The sequence below is a fragment of the Aethalodelphis obliquidens genome, unplaced genomic scaffold (assembly GCF_003676395.1).
Source record: "Aethalodelphis obliquidens isolate GAN/ISIS:26980383/991018 unplaced genomic scaffold, ASM367639v1 scaffold34, whole genome shotgun sequence".
Lineage (NCBI taxonomy): Eukaryota > Metazoa > Chordata > Mammalia > Artiodactyla > Delphinidae > Aethalodelphis > Aethalodelphis obliquidens.
In genome coordinates, this window is record NW_020837978.1 from 12,689,026 (window position 1) to 12,706,476 (window position 17,451).

Below are 17,451 nucleotides of genomic sequence, written 5' to 3' on the forward strand. Positions count from 1 at the left end.
AAATGAAATAGAAAAAAAGAAAACAATAGCAAAGATCAATAAAACTAAAAGCTGGTTCTTTGAGAAGATAAACAAAATTGATAAACCATTAGCCAGACTCATCAAGAAAAAGAGGGAGAGGACTCAAATCAGTAAAATTAGAAATGAACAAGGAGAAGTTACAATGGACACCACAGAAATACAAAGCATCCTAAGAGACTACTACAAGCCACTCTGTGCCAATAAAATGGACAACCTGGAAGAAATGGACAAATTCTTAGAAAGGTATAACCTTCCAAGACTGAACCAGGAAGAAACAGACAATATGAACAGACCAATCACAAGTAATGAAATTGAAACTGTGATTAAAAATCTTCCAACAAACAAAAGTCCAGGACCAGATGGCTTCACAGGTGAATTCTATCAAACATCTTGAGAAGAGCTGACACCCATCCTTCTCAAAAGCTTCCAAAAAATTGCAGAGGAAGGAACACTCCCAAACTCATTCTAGGAGGCCACCGTCACCCTGATACCAAAACTAGACAAAGATACTACAGAAAAGAAAATTATAGACCAATATCACTGATGAATATAGATGCAAAAATCCTCAACAAAATACTAGCAAACGGAATCCAACAACACATTAAAAGGATCATACACCATGGTGTATGGGATTTATCCCAGGGATGCAAGGATTCTTCAATATATACAAATCAATTAATGTGATACACCATATTAACAAATTGAAGAATAAAAACCATATGATCATCGCAATAGATGCAGAAAAAGCTTTTGACAAAATTCAACACCCATTTATGATAAAAACTCTCCAGAAAGTGGGCATAGAGGGAACCTACCTGAACATGATAAAGGCCATATATGACAAACCCACAGCAAACATCATTCTCAGTGATGAGAAACTGAAAGCATTTCCTCTAAGATCAGGAACAAAACAAGGATGTCCACTCTCACCACTACTATTCAACATAGTTTTGGAAGTCCTAGCCACGGCAATCAGAGAAGAAAAAGAAATAAAAGGAATACAAATTGAAAAAAAAAGTAAAACTGTCACTCTTTGCAGTTGACATGATACTATATATAGAGAGTCCTAAAGATGCCACCAGAAAACTACTAGAGCTAATCAATGAATTTGGTAAAGTCGCAGGATACAAAATTAATGCACAGAAATCTCTTGCATTCCTATACACTAACAATGAAAGATCAGAAAGAGAAATTAAAGAAACAATCCCATTCACCATTGCAAAAAAAAACCTAGGAATAAACCTACCTAAGGAGGTAAAAGACCTGTACTCAGAAAACTATGAGACACTGATGAAAGAAATCAAAGATGACACAAACAGATGGAGAGACATACCATGTTCCTGGATTGGAAGAAACAATATTGTGAAGATGACTATACTACCCAAAGCAATCTACAGATTAAATGCAATCCCCATCAAATTACCAGTGGCATTTTTTTTAAAAACATAACTAGAACAAAAAATCTTAAAATTTGTATGGAGACACAAAAGAAGACCCCGAATAGCCAAAGCAGTCTTGAGGGAAAAAAACGGAGCTGGAGGAATCAGACTCTCTGACTTCAGAGTATACTACAAAGCTATAGTAATCAAGACAATATGATATGGTACTGGCACAAAAAAATATAGATCAATGGAACAGGATAGAAAGCCCAGAGATAAAGCCACACACCTATGGTCAACTAATCTATAAGGAGGCAAGGATACAGAACGGAGAAAAGAGAGTCTCTTCAATAAGTGGTGCTGGGAAAACTGGACAGCTACATGTAAAAGAATGAAATTAGAACACTCCCTAACACCATACACAAAAATAAACTCAAAATGGATTAAAGACCTAGATGTAAGGCCAGACACTATAAATCTCTTAGAGGAAAGCATAGTAAGAACACTCTTTGACATAAATCACAGCAAGATCTTTTTTGATCCACCTCCTAGAGTAATGGAAATAAAAACAAAAATAAACAAATGGGACCTAATGAAACTTAAAAGCTTTTGCAAAGCAAACTACAAAGACAAAAAGACAACCCTCAGAATGGGAGAAAATATTTGCAAACAAATCAACGGACAAAGGATTAATCTCCAAAATATATAAACAGCTCATGCAGCTCAATATTAAAAAAACAAACAACCCAACCAAAAAAATGGGCAGAAGACCTAAGTAGACATTTCTCCAAAGAGGACATACAGATGGCCAAGAGGCACATGAAAAGCTGCTCAACATCACTAATTATTAGAGAAATGCAAATCAAAACTACAATGCAGTTATCACCTCACAGCAGTTAGAATGGGCTTCATCAGAAAATCTACAAACTAAAATCTACTTGATTTTAGTCCAGAGTTTTCATCCTACACTGCCTGACAGTCCATAGTATCACTTCTACTTACTTTTCCAACTGTATCTCATACTTTCCCCACCCCAGGCAAATGGGCTGCTGCTTGTTCCTTGGACATACGCTTCATTTTCCAGAATCTATGCTTTTTGACTCATTTGCCTTCACCACCCCTACCCACCGCTGCTGCAGACTAACCGAAACCTCAACTCCAATTTCAAAAATCACCTTCTCCATGAAAACTTTCCAGATCTTCCCAAGCAGAAGCGATCATTTCCACCTCTAACTCCCTAAAGCACGTTTTTACTTTCATTGTACATTTCATTACGTTCTGTCTTATGCCCTAATTACTTGTATACTTTTTCAAGTCCCTTTTTAGCTCATAAGATTCTGGAGGACACAGACTGCATCACCTACCACCTTGCTACTCAACTATTCTTTTGTTTCTCTAAGTGCGGTCTTTGGCATCACCTGGGAGCTTCTTAGAAATCCGGAATCTCGGGCCTCACCTCAGCCCTGGAGGGTCAGAAACTGCATTTTAACAAGACCCCAAGGTGATTCCTAGGCACTTGATCAAGCTCACACTAGCCACTCATTTCATACTTGACTGGTTGAGCTGACTAGAAAAAAAATTCATCAGAAACAGAATTTACACAATTCCTTCAAAAGATAATCATGAGTGAATAAAGCTTTCGTTATATAAGACTATATTAAAGCTCTGGAGTCAGCAAGCAGAAGGTTAACTATATATATCAACCTTCTGCGTGAGGAAAACAAAGTTTACCTTGGCCAACTAAACGGCTGAGAAAATTCTGAAGTTTTATAAAGCTTGTCTACTTAAGGGTAGGAAGCCAGCAGGGGACTTGCCCACTATTGCCAATAGTACAATTCTCCTTTAGTGCATCGGTTGGCCGTGAAAATAGTTACATCAAAGCTTTAAAGGGTCTTCTGTCACATCCAGTAGACTTATAATACAGATGTGCTACAGACCTAAGAGTTCTCCTCCTTTAGTGGAGCAATAGTACTTCTTTCTCTGTTCTGTAACAATGCTTTGGATTTTTTTCCTACGTGGTAGACAAAGCATAGTAAGGAAATACAGACTTGACGTGACACTCAACTCCTGTGAAGTGGGTGTTGCGTTTCCTTGGGGATGGGAGGCCGTGGCAGTTGGGACCGTCCTTCTTCAAGGGCCCCGTGCTGGCCACTAGGGGGCATCCGCACGCGAATCAAATTATCCTGAGTTCAAACAGGAGAAACCGTGCATGGGAATTTACAGGGCACCTGCCTCTATCTTCCACTCCCCCTCATAAATGGACAGGCAGCAAACATAATAATTCCATAATAGGACTTATCCCTAACCTTTGTCTTGTAACACAAGAGACACTAAGTGAATAAGCTTGAGTCTATTGCAGGACTAGGGGTAGAAGCCTGGAGCACCTACCTTCTTCTCCAAACTGCTCACTCATGATCTCAGAAATTCAAGTTAATACACCCACTGCAGAAGTGGCCTTCAGGGAGCAGGGGACAGAGAAGTGAGGCTGCGGAGGCTTGGAGCAAACAGGATGGACTCTGTGGGGCATCAGCAGGGGTGAGAGGGTCAGTCTCAGGCCACCACGCTGCCCGAGTGGCTGACCCACTGCCAGAGGACCCTCCCAGGTGGCCTGGCTTCCTCCTGCACCTGAGCTGCTAAGCGTGCGGCTCTGACCTTGCTCCCATCCTTCTCCCCACCAGGTCCCTCTGATGTCTGTGCAGACTCGAGGGGAAGTCTAGTGACAGGACAGGATGCCCCGAGGCAGCCAGGTGTGAGCTGGCAGCAGAACACACGGGGCACCCCCTCCCCTCAGCCTCACAGCGACAGGAATGTTCTCACCCTCAGAAGTTCTGCCACCCAGGCCGATAGGAAAGGTTTCACCACAGGGTTTTAATACACTGTCCCCCTTCCTCAGAAAGCACCACTTGTTTGCATGGCCCTAAATAACTCCTGCAGAAGACACAAGTGACTCTGAAGTGGAGCCATGGAATCTACAACGGTCACAGAACCTGGAAACAGCTGCATGTGACCACAGGCGCATCTCCAATCCGCCCCTCAACTCTGCAGGAAAGGAAAGCACTTTACAGTAACAGGGAAGCGACTGCTTTGTTTACTGTTCTCTTTCAATTAGGAATCTGTACTCCTTGGACACCTGTTTTTCAAATACTAAATTTATTTTAAAAACAGCATTTCCAAGTTCTAAACATTTAAAAGGCACTCTTCTCTTAAGACAGAATCAACTTTAGAACCCAAGCCTTTTTTTTTCTCCCAATATGTCAGCAAGCAAAGAGCAACAGAATGGGCTGAGCAAAGTCTACGGCTGGCCCTGCGACCTGCCTTCTCAGATTTCTCCCCATAGGTTTTCAGACACCAAGAAGCGCAGTTATACTCTCCCTCCTGCAAGGCAGAGCGAGAGCCGGAGTCACTAGCAACAGCAGAATATGCATTAAAACAGTGACAAGAAAAGCGGCTCAGACCCCCTGCCCCACACGGCCACCATCTAACCAGCAACAAACAACAAGCATCACTTTCTAGGAATCTGTTAGTGGCTGTGATCACGTGTCCTCCTTACACTCAGGTTTCCTTTGACCAAATATTACATAGCAACAACTTGGTTGAAAGGCCCCTGGGACTCACCATTGAAAAAGAAGGCTTTGTAAATGACATATCTGTTCGGTATCTGCTCTTTTTAGCACGGGCACATTTCAAAAGTTCAGCCAATGGCTGGAGAAATGTTTGGGACATTGAAAATCCCCTCTCTGGCAACAGGGCTAATCTCACGTATGAATTTTTCAGTCCCTGAGTTGAGAAGACGTATTAAATACCCAGCAACGTGTTTATCTTCATTAAACAGCAAACGCCCTTTCAAACAAAATCTGACAGGACAGAGATTACCGTTCATGCTAATGGAAAGTGATCAAAAGCCCAAGATGCTTTCATTAGCTTACTCTGAAGCCTGTTCCTGCTTGAGTTTCTCTGCAAAGTACATCAAAAGAATATAGATATCACTGGAGACTCGAAATGTTTACAGTCTTCTAGTAACAAGTGAGAAACTACTCTTGAAACTATACAAGATGGGGAACAAAGCTTACTGCCACCTTCTCCCTGAAACATAATACAGCACAATCTATAAATAGCTCAGCGTTTCTGTTTAAATGTACAACCTCCCCCATCCCAAACATGATGGAGGTTTCCGATCATCTTGCTATTTCAAAGGAATCTTAAGAATCAATCTAACAAATTGTGGTGATTTTATGGGCTGGTAAGAGGGCTTGAAATAATGGGGAATGCCAAGTGTCTCCCACTCGAAGCAGGGCCCTATTCCTTGCTCAGATTGGAGAAGGGGCAAAGCTTTCATAGAGAGGAGCAGTTCTCTTGCCAACTAGGGCAAGCGGGAAGGTCTACCCACCAAGGGCAGTGTCAGAAGGGCCAAGGGCATTCCAGGGAGAGCGACGGCGACCTGAAGCCCTCCTCCTCTATCACACTTTCTGCACCTCTGGCCAGAGATGCCAGCTTCCCAGACCCACACAGAAAGCAGAGAAGAAGAAAGGCAGGAGGTTAGGAGTTTTCTTCTCCCCTGCTAGCATCTCTCCAACTCCAGCCTATATTCAAGGAAAAGAGACCTGGGACTGATGGACTCCTGAATCCCAGGGACTCAGCACTCACTCTGGTTCTTGGGAGCTAAGAGTTGAGGTGTGTGAACTGCATACAGTTTAGCTTCTCTCATTAGACTGTCCTCTGCCACTAGAGACAGGCGCCGATGAAATGTGATACGACTAGTCCCAGAAAGTAAAATGGGAATGCAAAACATTCCCCTTGTGTCACATCAGCCTTCTTTCTCCCTTCTATCAAAACTGGCACTCTCCTGTCAGTCTAAAACAACCAAGAAAGCAATGTGCAGTGGCCTTGTGAAGCTCACATGAACTGTCAGCTTGCAAAATCTTGACCAACCAGCAAAATGTTGCCACGTGTTTCCCAGAGCCATGGGGAGCTTGAGTCTGGTAACGAGGCAAACCAGCAGGAGAGAAAGACAGTTCTCACTGCGTGGACGGTGAGCCCTCTCTCATCAGGGGCTAGACGCTGCAACATTTAATTCTACGTTTAAACGGCCCACATTTAAGCCATTATCTCCACTAGAGGGCCAGGACGGAGATGAAATTGCAGCCTGATGACTTTGCTGCTGATTTAAGAATTGATCCTAAACCTTGGGGAGGGCAGGGCAGGAAGAGATAAGGTTGGGGTTAAGACGATACACAGTTACTCAAAGGGGGCTTAACTTGGTCTAAGGCTACCGCCAATTCTACCCAAGAAGCCTCAACTCATAGAACAACACTGTTACTGAAATAAGCTCAAGGGCTTCCCTGGTGGCGCAGTGGTTGAGAGTCCGCCTGCCGATGCAGGGGACACGGGTTTGTGTCCCGGTCCGGGAGGATCCCATATGCCACCGAGCGGCTGGGCCCGTGAGCCATGGCCGCTAAGCCTGCGCGTCCGGAGCCTGTGCTCCGCAACGGGAGAGGCCACAAAAGTGAGAGGCCCATGTACCGAAAAAAAGAAAAAAAAAGCTCAAAAAATATATAACATAGGACACCTTCAATAGCCACCTGGGCTCAAAAAGTCAGTTATCTCCAACTCCTCCCCTTGTTTCTTACATCCACACAATCATCCCGTTTTGGTCAATTCTTTCCTTGTAGTGTCAACCACATCTGTCCCTTCATAATGCTCCCAAGTTTTCAAAGTCTTATCTCCTTTTGCCTGTAATAACCTCCCAAGCAGGGCCCCCGTCTCTGGTTTTCTCCCCACCATCTCCTGGGCCGTGAACACAGTTGTAAAGCTAATCTCACTGAAACAAGGCTGGTCCCATCACCAGCTTGCTGAAAGATCTCCAGTGATTACGAACCCTCAGTTCAGGACCCGCTCCACAGCACTGCCCTGCTCACATTAAAACAAAGACAGGCAGGGCCCCTCCATCTGCACTGACCACCCCTCGCAAACCAGAAACAAGCCCCATTTTCTAGGAATCTGTTAGTGGCTGTGATCACTGGGACTCCCAGCATTCAGGTTTCTCTTTTTTTTTTTTTTTTTTTTTTTTTTTTGCGGTACGCGGGCCTCTCATGTGGGATCTTCCCGGACCGGGGCACGAACCCGTGCCTCCTGCGTCGGCAGGTGGACTCTCAACCACTGCGCCACCAGGGAAGCCCTCAGGTTTCTCTTGATCAAATACAACACATGGAGACGTGGCTGAGAGGCCCCGTTCTTTGGTCTGACACATGTGCTGTGACCCCTCCCTACCTTTCCAGTGCGATCTGCCCCACTCTCTATGAGCATACCGCTTTCCATATTGATTCACACACAGAGTTTCCAACTTATTTTTCACAGTCGGCTGCTATGCTGGGCTCAGCCACGCTTTGCCCCTGTCTGGAACCCCCGTTCTCCATTGATCTGGAGGTGGATGCTGCCGTCTGCCAGACCCCAGGACTGGAGGCAGCAGGTGCACGTGCGAGAGAGCCTGACGCAGGGGAGAGACGGTGCAGTGCAGTCGAACACACCTGGGCTGGAATCACGGCAGCATCCCGGACAGGTTAACCTCTCCTTAATTTAGTTTCTTTGTTTTAAAATGAGGACAGTAATCTCTACCTGGTTCAGGAGGAACAAGGCTAGAAGGGCAGCTGGCGCCAGATAACACACGAACTGTGACTTCACGCAGGGGACAGACAGTGACAGGGCCGGGACAGGGCTGAAGCGTGAAAGGCTGGGCTTTATCAGGGGCTCAACCACCAGCTAGATTGGATTTCATCTGTTCATGTCTTCATGACCTTCCACGCACTGTGGCTAATCAATGTCAGCTCTGTTATTATTTTTTTTTAAATAATGCTCTTTTAATTTTAATCAACATCTTCAAGCCAGGCTTAGTTTGTCCAAGTCTGGGTTCGGGGGCTGCCACGTGCATTCCTGTTACAAACACAATCAGTCACGAGTGACAACTCATCGCTACGTTCGTTCACTCCTTCACCCTACAGATACTCATGGAGCACCTACCGTGTGCTGGGTGGGAGAAACACAAAAAGGAACCTGAGGATCGGAAAGGTGGGAGCTTACATATAAAAGGCTGAATGCCTTGTCTAGGACATAGCAGGTGGTACATGCCCTTTCCAGGGCAAAGCTCTGAAGCAGTGCATCGCTCGTGTAATTCTCCAAGTTTTCTCTCTCCCCCTGTGATTACAGGGAGGTCTCTAGCTGGTAGGATGAAAAGATCCATGCAGCCTGCATCGGGGAGCCATGCGTGGAGGACGGTGTCCTGCAGAGACACCAGATTCACAGCGCATGCTGACTGAGGGAGAAGGAAGCTTCTACTTGGTTAAGCCAGTGAGAGTTTAGGATTGCCTCTCTGAAGCATGAGGCCCATCCTATCCTGACTAACACGATGACTTTCATTTTCTCTACTATCACCATTTGGCAATTAATCATGTGTAATAATGCCTTGTGATTCTCATATTGACTGCCCTTTACTTCTTTTGATTTCCTTAACTTTACCTGTCATCGCACCTCTTCAAGTAAGCAAGGGCCTGTTAAACACGACCACCTTAGTTTATACTCCTGGGTTCTCCTTTTCGCCCTCCAACTCACTTCCTCTGACCTCCCAGTTCTCCCCAAATTTAGCAGTGAGCCTTACGCAGAGCAACTGTAACTCGTAACTGATGATTTAACAATTTTCCCATTAAGAAATAATCCCCCAAATATGACGACAATTATTTACTTTCATTAACTAATACCACTCTGCTGGCATGGATAATTAGGAATTAAGCACAATAGCTACTATTAGGGATTCATCCAGGGACCTACATCAACCATGGCTAATCACAGGTTGGCTTGGTGATCGTTTCTTACTGTGGCCCTGTTTAACGATATGCATCTGGGCTTCTAGGGTTCCCATTTAGTCATTCATTCGTCCGTCTATACGGTCCTTCTCGGAGAATCAGCAGACAGTAACACCTATAGAAACAGACTAGCTGTGAGACCATAGGCTAGTCACCTCAACTCTCTATGCCCCAGTTTCCTTATCGGTGAGAGTTAAAAATGTATCTGGGGCTTCCCTGGTGGCGCAGTGTTGAGAGTCCGCCTGCCAATGCAGGTGACACGGGTTCGTGCCCCAGTCTGGGAAGATACCACATGCCGTGGAGCTGCTAGGCCCGTGAGCCACGGCCACTGAGCCCATGCGTCCGGAGCCTGTGCTCCGCAATAGGAGAGGCCACGAGTGAGAGGCCCGCGTACCAAAAAAAAAAAAAAGTATCTGGTAAGCTTGTTGTTGTGAGGATTACATAATTAATACACACACGCAAGTACTTAGAAAGTTGTTTTAAGCACTAAGACACAGCAGTACCTGGCATGTGGTAAAGAGTGCTAATATCACTTACATTTACTGAGCACCTACTACATGGCAGGTATTACAGAAACAGGGACAAATAAGGTTTCCCAGTTCCCAAGGAGTTTACAATCCAGTAAAGGTGATAAATATATAAACAAATAAGTGAACTTAAGTGTTACAGAACCATATCCAGAAAGAGAGCACACACAGGTGTACACACTCAAAGAAGATGCAGACACGCGCGCGCACACACAACTCCTGGCAACTGGTTACAAACAAAAAGGTGCTCCTTCCCCTTGGAAGAAAGGAAACTGGAAGATTCCATAGAGAACTGACAGACGAACTGAGTGTTATGATATGAATAGGTATGTGCCAGGCAAGATGGGGCACAAGGACATCCAGGCAATTAAACGTGAGAAGAGGCATAAAAACATTTAATGTATTGAAAGGTTTAATCAAATGCCTCCTATGTGCGTGTATAGCTTCGAGTACTGCAATACAGCAGTCAATGATACAGATGAAGTTTCTGCTTTCACTAACGTTCTAAAAGAGGAGACTAACAATAAACCAGTAAACAGATAATACGAATCAAGGAGCTACGAAGAAAACCCAGTGGGTGAGATGGCCAGAGGGAGACTGGGGACCAAAGTGTGGAGAGTGAGATGAGAGCAGAGCCCGAGGCCAACAGCAGACTCCATTCCTCTGTTTTCTATGGGAAGGATTTTCTCAAAGCCCTCCTGGCCTTTTTTTACTTCATCCTTTTTCTTTCCCAAGGATGTGGAGTGAGGTAGCTAGCTGCAGGCTGAACCCGGCGTGGACCATGCCTCTCCTTGAGAAACTAACTGCACTGGGTAGGGTTAATCCACCACTGGGTAGAGTTAAAATGTTGAGCATGGGGTGGGGGGCTGTGCATAGAACTGGGGTCTCTTTTTCCTTCCTTCTTCACGCAGACAGTGGCCTGCAGACCCAAAACTTTCCTGCGGGTAGACTGTGATCAAGCCCAGACTAGAGAATGAGTTGGGAAGCTCTTTGGTTCCCAACCTGAGATACAACTTCTAACTCAGTTAACTGTCGTCAGTCACCGAGGTGCACCCTGGCTCCATCTGCCTTATGGTTACACTTGTATTGGTTCTCAGTTGGCTCAGGACTTGGGAAGGGAAGAGTACCCTTTGAAGATAAAGGCTTTTATACAATAAAAACCTTCCCTCCTCCAACAGACCTCAAAACTAAATTAGGAACTACTATCCTAATCTATCAAATCTGTCACCTTATTGAAAAATCCTTCCAATCTCTTACTTAATAGCTCCAAAGACATGGCTAGGGGTTTGACTGAGAGGCCTGGCCCAAAAGGTATAGTAAGGCTAATTCAACCAAAGTAGTGAATATTAGGGGAGAAGGCGGCGGCAGGGGGGGCAGGGATGACTTCAGTGTCACTGTGAAACCCTATGGTACACAGGTCATGGTCAGTAGCCACAAAGAGGAAGAAGAGGAAATGTGAAGTCTTTAGATATTCTTACCTTGTGATTTCATATCTACATTTTTTTTTAAACCACAGCAGTTAAAGAATTTCTTGAATTTATCTTTTCTCTGAAGAATTTAAAAGAATTTAGTATATTTACACACTGGCCTCAAAGCTTCCTTATGAGACTGGATGAGACTATAATGTTATCATGAAGAAATATTAATGTATGGTTACTATCTACAGCACTCAGTTCTGAGCATTAGAGAAAAAAATAAAAAACAAATGAAGAGAAAGATAGATGGTTCCTGACCTTGAAGGCCTTACCCTCTAACTAGAAAGAGTTCAGGCCCACAAAGCATTATGTATTAAAAAAGGAAAACAAACCAAATGTCAAATAGATGGTAAAGATTTTTTAAATGTTTCAGGAGTTTGGGGGGAAAAAAGCATCTGTTGATATCAAGAGTGATTATAATGGTTTCATGGAGGATTTTACAGAAAACATCAGAGAAATGTTAAAACCTCAACCCCACACACTGGAGAGACTGCAATTGGAAACTGCATCTCTGGTGGAAGCGCCTAGAAGGTGTGCCACGTGCACTGATTTCTGGGTGCAGCCCTACCGTGCCCGGCACTGCACTCTGCCCCGGGAGGGGTCTCCTCAATCCCTGTGGAGCACATTAAACGGGTCCTCTGTTTCCCTAGATCTCACACCGCTGTTTCCCTGCCCACTTTCCAGCCAGGAGCAGCTGACCGCAATATACAGGAAGTACCCTGCCCACTGAGCCACCCTGCCAGGGCTGCTTGGCCACAGGGATGATGAAAAGGACAGACTCTCCGCCGACTTGGCTTTGCTGAGGCAGGGAGGCTCTGCCAGCTCTGCTGGCACACTCGGGGCCCTGCAGAATTTTACTACAGACACCGCCTCCCTCCTCGAGTCCCCAGCTCGGTGGGGACAGGAGGCAAGTGTTAATAGCAGAGATAGCAGCCCACACTCTCTACAGGAGGGGAAAGGCGGGCCAGGATAAGGTGGAAAATAAAAGGAGGCATCAGGGCTGTGCTCAACCTGCCCGGGATACACTGGCTGCCACAGTCATTATATTTTTTCTGGCTGCAGAGACATGTTGCTATGGAACCAACACATGCCATTGCTACTTGGCCTCTAGCAAATAAAATCCCAGCGCTGGCAGGAGCATTTCCCTAGATTTCCCTTAAAGGGACACCATCGAGGCCGAGCACTGTTCGAGCTTGCAAACAACAGCAGCCTTGTTCCCGGGTCCAGCCACCCCGCATATACCATGAGCTGGAGCCCAGTGACACATGTTTTTACAAGGCGGACCCGCGTGCAGCGTGTGGACCTGTGTGGTACAAACCCAAGATGTGGGGATCAGCCTCTGAGCTGCTTTTTGAAAACTCACGGCTTCGGTGTGTGTTTAGTTTTCCCCCAACTGGTAAAAGCAAACAGCTTGTAGTATTTGGGATAATGATTTGATACCTCCTGACTGTCGACTTCAAGCTACCTGCGACCCAGCAGGAAACCGAAGTTCCCACAAGTGGTCGGCGTGAGTTCAGGTGGAACTTATTTTATCGCTTTACCATTTCTTACCTCACACCCCTCTCTACCAGTTTATTCTTTCCTTAAAGAATAGCACAAAATAGGCAAGGAATTTAGCACATTCCCCCTTTCCTGAGGCCCTGAACTGTGTCCTGTTTTAGTCTTTAACAATCTTAGTTCCAGAGACCCTTTGATTCCCTAGGTAGCAGCAGACCTCAGTGTCCCGTGTTATACTTTGGTGTGCTCTGGGGATAAACCTTCTGGGCTTTTCTTGGATAAGATGAGGAAATGGAAACACTCACACTTCTAATAATGCACAATTCATGCACACGGAGTATGGGGAGACAGGAGAGATCAATTTTAGAGTAATACGCAGGCAGACGGTCTCTCAGCGAATCAGCAATCCATGTCCTAAATTCCGTACAGTGCGTTGGTAGAAAGCAGACTATCTCTGCACCCTGATAAGCAGGAAAGTCAAGTTCCTTTACAGGGACTCCAGTAAGGGCAGAAGAGAAGCCCCCATTTGTTAAGGTAAAGTGATTAAGTTGACAAGTGGGATAAAATAACGGACACAGGCTCTCAATACTACACTTGGGCCAATCTCTAGAGGAGATGGAACGTTCTGGAAATAAGTGCACCTGGATCATCAACCTAAATGAACATGATCCAGAGCCAGGTCTGGCACAGGCATCTCGAAAGAACCACGGGTAGGTTCACCTTCTGGGATCCCATATTTGTATATTCGCCGTAACACCCCACAACTGTGCCCTCACGTACAAAGCATAATTTTTTTTTTTTTTTTTAGTGAAGAAATGTTTCTCCGAGAGTCTATGACTGCGGGCCAAATTTGCACAGCAATGCAAGAAACCTGCTAAGCCTCGCTCTGCAGGTGCAGACAGCCCTGAGTGGGGGGTGTGCCGCTCTGCAGTTGGCCAGCAAGCACCTGCAGGTGCGCCTCGGCGTCTAGCTGCAAAGCAGGTGGACCACCGAGTCCCAGCACGTGACTGGGCATTGCAAATGCGGTGGTTTGGTAAAGGCGCAAAGGAAACAAAAAACAGGCCCTCTCAGAGGAGGTCCAAAATGGGAACGTTCTGGGTACCTCCATGCAATCAACTTCTCTTGTCTTGGTAGTAACCAAGTGTGATTATTAGAAAGTTAAGTAGCAACAAGCATCACTCCTGACACCTGCCTTAGAGGGACGTTAGCATTAGTTTATCAGGATTACATCGGATGGAACTGCCTGTAACTCTGTATCCCCAGAAGGTACTGGGATTCAAAGGACAGCTCTGTGTGGGGTTGTGATGGGGGAGGGCATGACCCCATGCAGCTGAGAGTTAAATGCCTCTCTCATAATCTAGGCTCAGATGCCAGGGTTGGGGGAAGCCCTCAGGGCCTCAGCTGTCCCATCTGGACATAGGGGCTTTGCTAGATGAGCTATAACATCCCATCTAGAGCTCACATCCTATGATTCTCTGTCGTGGTGTTAAAACAAAACAGTATGTCACATGAACAAAACGAATGGGTTCTCCTTGCCCACGGCCGTGTTTCTGTGCATCAGCCACTGCGGGGGGGGGGGGGGGGGCGGGAAGAAACTTCCTACGTCACCCCCTCTGCAAACTGAACAAGGTAATAGTAACGGTGGTAACAACTCAGAAGAGACAAAACCTGTGAACAGCCAAAAGAAATGGCAGAAAAACACCAGGGGAAACCCTCCCCTCCAAAGGGAAGGGGAAATGTAATGAGTACAAAGAGTCTCTTGATTCCAGGTAGGAGAAAACTCCCAGAGAATGAGTGCTTACTAAGTAACGTGAGTAAAAAATATATATAAAGGAGTCAAAGGATTACTCACCCTGTGAAAACAGATTGGTTTCTCTTCACCCAGAAAATGGACTAATTTCTTTGGAAAACTGGAAGAGAAAGAGATTAAAAATAAAACATTAAATCCATCCCATAAATCAGCACAGGTATGCAGGCCGGAGAGAGAAGGAACCCCAGCGCCTGGCCCTCTGGTACTTACTAGGTGCACAATTAATGTCTGACGAACGTGGACGGCCCACTGCTTGGCTGACTACTTGAATTTTAAAGACGGAGCTTTGACCAATTAATATGTAGAAAATAATCATATGCATGGTTCTCTTATCTCGAGATGCGTGAACCTTTGACAAAGGAGCGCCGTGGCGCCGCAGGTCTGCAAGTCTTGTAGTTTACCCAGCCTCCAGACGGAAGAGCCCACAGACGGCGACAGAGGCACCTGACTTCCTGGGCAAGGGGGTCCTACACAAAGAACCTGGAGAGACACCCCCGCTGCGTACCGCACACGCTGACCAGGACATGACGATACTCCTAGCTCCTCAGCGGAGAGGGAGGCTACCATTTATAGGGGGAATTGAGGCCAGGTGGGCTCATCGGTTACCAGGGAAACCAGCAGCTAGGGCGGGGGCAAGCACGTAGGCAGTTACTGATTAAGGCCTATAATTAGGAGCATTGGATAGTCATGTGAGTGAAGCCGAGCCTGGTCGAGCACGGGATGTAGAGAGCAAGGGAACAGCCATCTTGAATGGCCTGACCGTACAATACATACGCCACGTATACTGTGGTGCCTGGGAAATCATTTTTTAGGTGGATCTTTAAAAATGTCGTGTCTGCACCTCCGCAGTGGAGCTAAATGAAGATGTCTTCATAGTAACCAGAGCATCCCATCATGTCACTTTGCCTTCTCCCAAAATGGGGCACCCACAACTCCATGCATCCCCCCCACTGAAGTCCACGATCCCAAGGGGACCCATAATCAAGCTCCTACGGGAACGTGGACTGGCAGAGAGGCACCGGGGGCCGCGTATCAGGCGGACGGAGTAATCCCGTGAGGAAGCCACAGTGTGAGATAAAGTGTGGGAAAGAACCGAGATGATGTGCGTACTGGAAGAGGAAGCCTGTAAGACAAAGGGAGATAAGGCAGTGTGACAGCCACGGACCGTTTAATCTGCATCACATAAGGGGCTAAACTCAAGGTCCAAGTTTTTAAAAATTTCCAGAGACTGTTTTAAAGATGCCTTTGCAGGTTCGGCAGGAGGTGAGGCTCCTAGTCTAGCTCCCGAGACTGGCAAATTTCACACAATCCCAGAGCATGGGGTATTCAGCCTCCAGCTCTAAGAAGGCCACTGCTTTTCCTTCCTTTTCCCTAAAAGGAAAAGAGCACTGAGGCCTCTAGGGCTGCATGCAGTGTCTCCTCCTCAGGATGTGTCCACTGGCCAGAGATTCCCAGACCCGGCGTCTCAGAATCTTCTAGGCAATCTTCTCCTGCAGAGTCCCAGGGGGAAGCTCACCTACCCTACCGCCAGCCTGTGAGAGGAGAATTAAGGGCTACTGAGACCACGTGATTCTGCCTTGAGAAGTTTACACTCTAACTGAAAACACTGCAGGGAAACACGGCAAGCGGTGAAAGACGGTCCACGCTGGTAAAATCTCTGAGCACCTTCTTTTGAAAGCAACGCTTTAGAATCCACTCACGTACATTAACCTTTTCATCCTCAAGGCAGACGAGATCTACAGTGAGATTCACCAAGACCCCAAACGCTGATCTTAGAGTCAGATCTGAGCCTGAGTCTCATTTCTGTCACCCACCAGCTGTGCGACGCGAGTAACATAAACTCTCAGAACCCTTTCCTCATTTGCATGATGGCAGCAATAATACCGACTTCACATCATGTTTCAGGTTCTTAGTGCAGTGCTTGGCACGCAGGAGAGACTCAATAAAAAGAAAACGCTTTCACGCCGTGTGGCACAACACGTCTACAGATCTGTGACAACCGACAAGACAGAGCACGCTTTTTTATAATTTCATGATTTATCAAAGATGTGGGAGCTTGTGTTCCCTTTCTCCACCCACCAAAATGAGGTGAGAAAAATGAGAACAAAGTAAAACCATTTACTGTGAACACTTAGATAATACAGATAAGGGAGGAAAAAACCCCAAATAATATACATCAGCAAAAGTCCCACGAATAATCACTTTGAACATTTTGGCTTCTACGGCTCCAGGCTCTCTCCTATGCTCAAGTGTACAGAGTATATTATGCATATACTTACATAAATAAAATTATATACATACAATTTATTCATAACATTCTATGATAGCATTCGTATTGTTCTGCAGTCTAATATTTTACTTGTTATATTGTAAACCTCTTTTAACATGAATAAATCCATCTCCATCATTAATTGTTTAAGAGCTGCAAGAGTACTGTGCTGAAAGAAGGAACACTAAATGCGTATTTGCTGATTATCAGTGTCCCACATTTGTGAGAAGTGACTACACCTGGGGTGGTAGTGGGTGGTTCTTTTGCTTCTATATTTTCGGTAAGAGTCAGAAAGACAGCTTGTTGTGACCACCTAGAAGGGTGGGATAGGGAGGGCGGGAGGGAGGGAGACGCAAGAGGGAAGAGATATGGGGATATATGTATATATATATATAGCTGATTCATTTTGTTATAACGCAGAAACTAACACGCCATTGTAAAGCAATAAGGATGTTTAAAAAAAAAAAAAGGAAGAAAGGCAGCTTGTATAAATGTCAGAAGTCTTGGGGACTTCCCTGGTGGTCCAGTGGGTAAGACTGCGCTCCCAATGCAGAGATCCCTGGTTGGGGAACTAGATCCCGCATGCCACAACTAAGACCCGGCGGTGCAGCTAAAATAAA

General features: G+C 45.6%; 1 protein-coding gene across 14 annotated transcripts in view; it reads right to left on the reverse strand.

Annotated features, from left to right (window-relative positions):
* Positions 1-17,451, reverse strand: part of ATXN1 (ataxin 1) — a 399,625-nt gene that overhangs the window by 176,320 nt on the left and 205,854 nt on the right. For all 14 annotated transcript variants that reach the window (XM_027128420.1, XM_027128428.1, XM_027128426.1 and 11 more), the window contains one exon: positions 14,605-14,662. The gene's annotated coding sequence lies outside the window, so the exon portion shown is untranslated. The remainder of the gene's footprint in view (positions 1-14,604; positions 14,663-17,451) is intronic.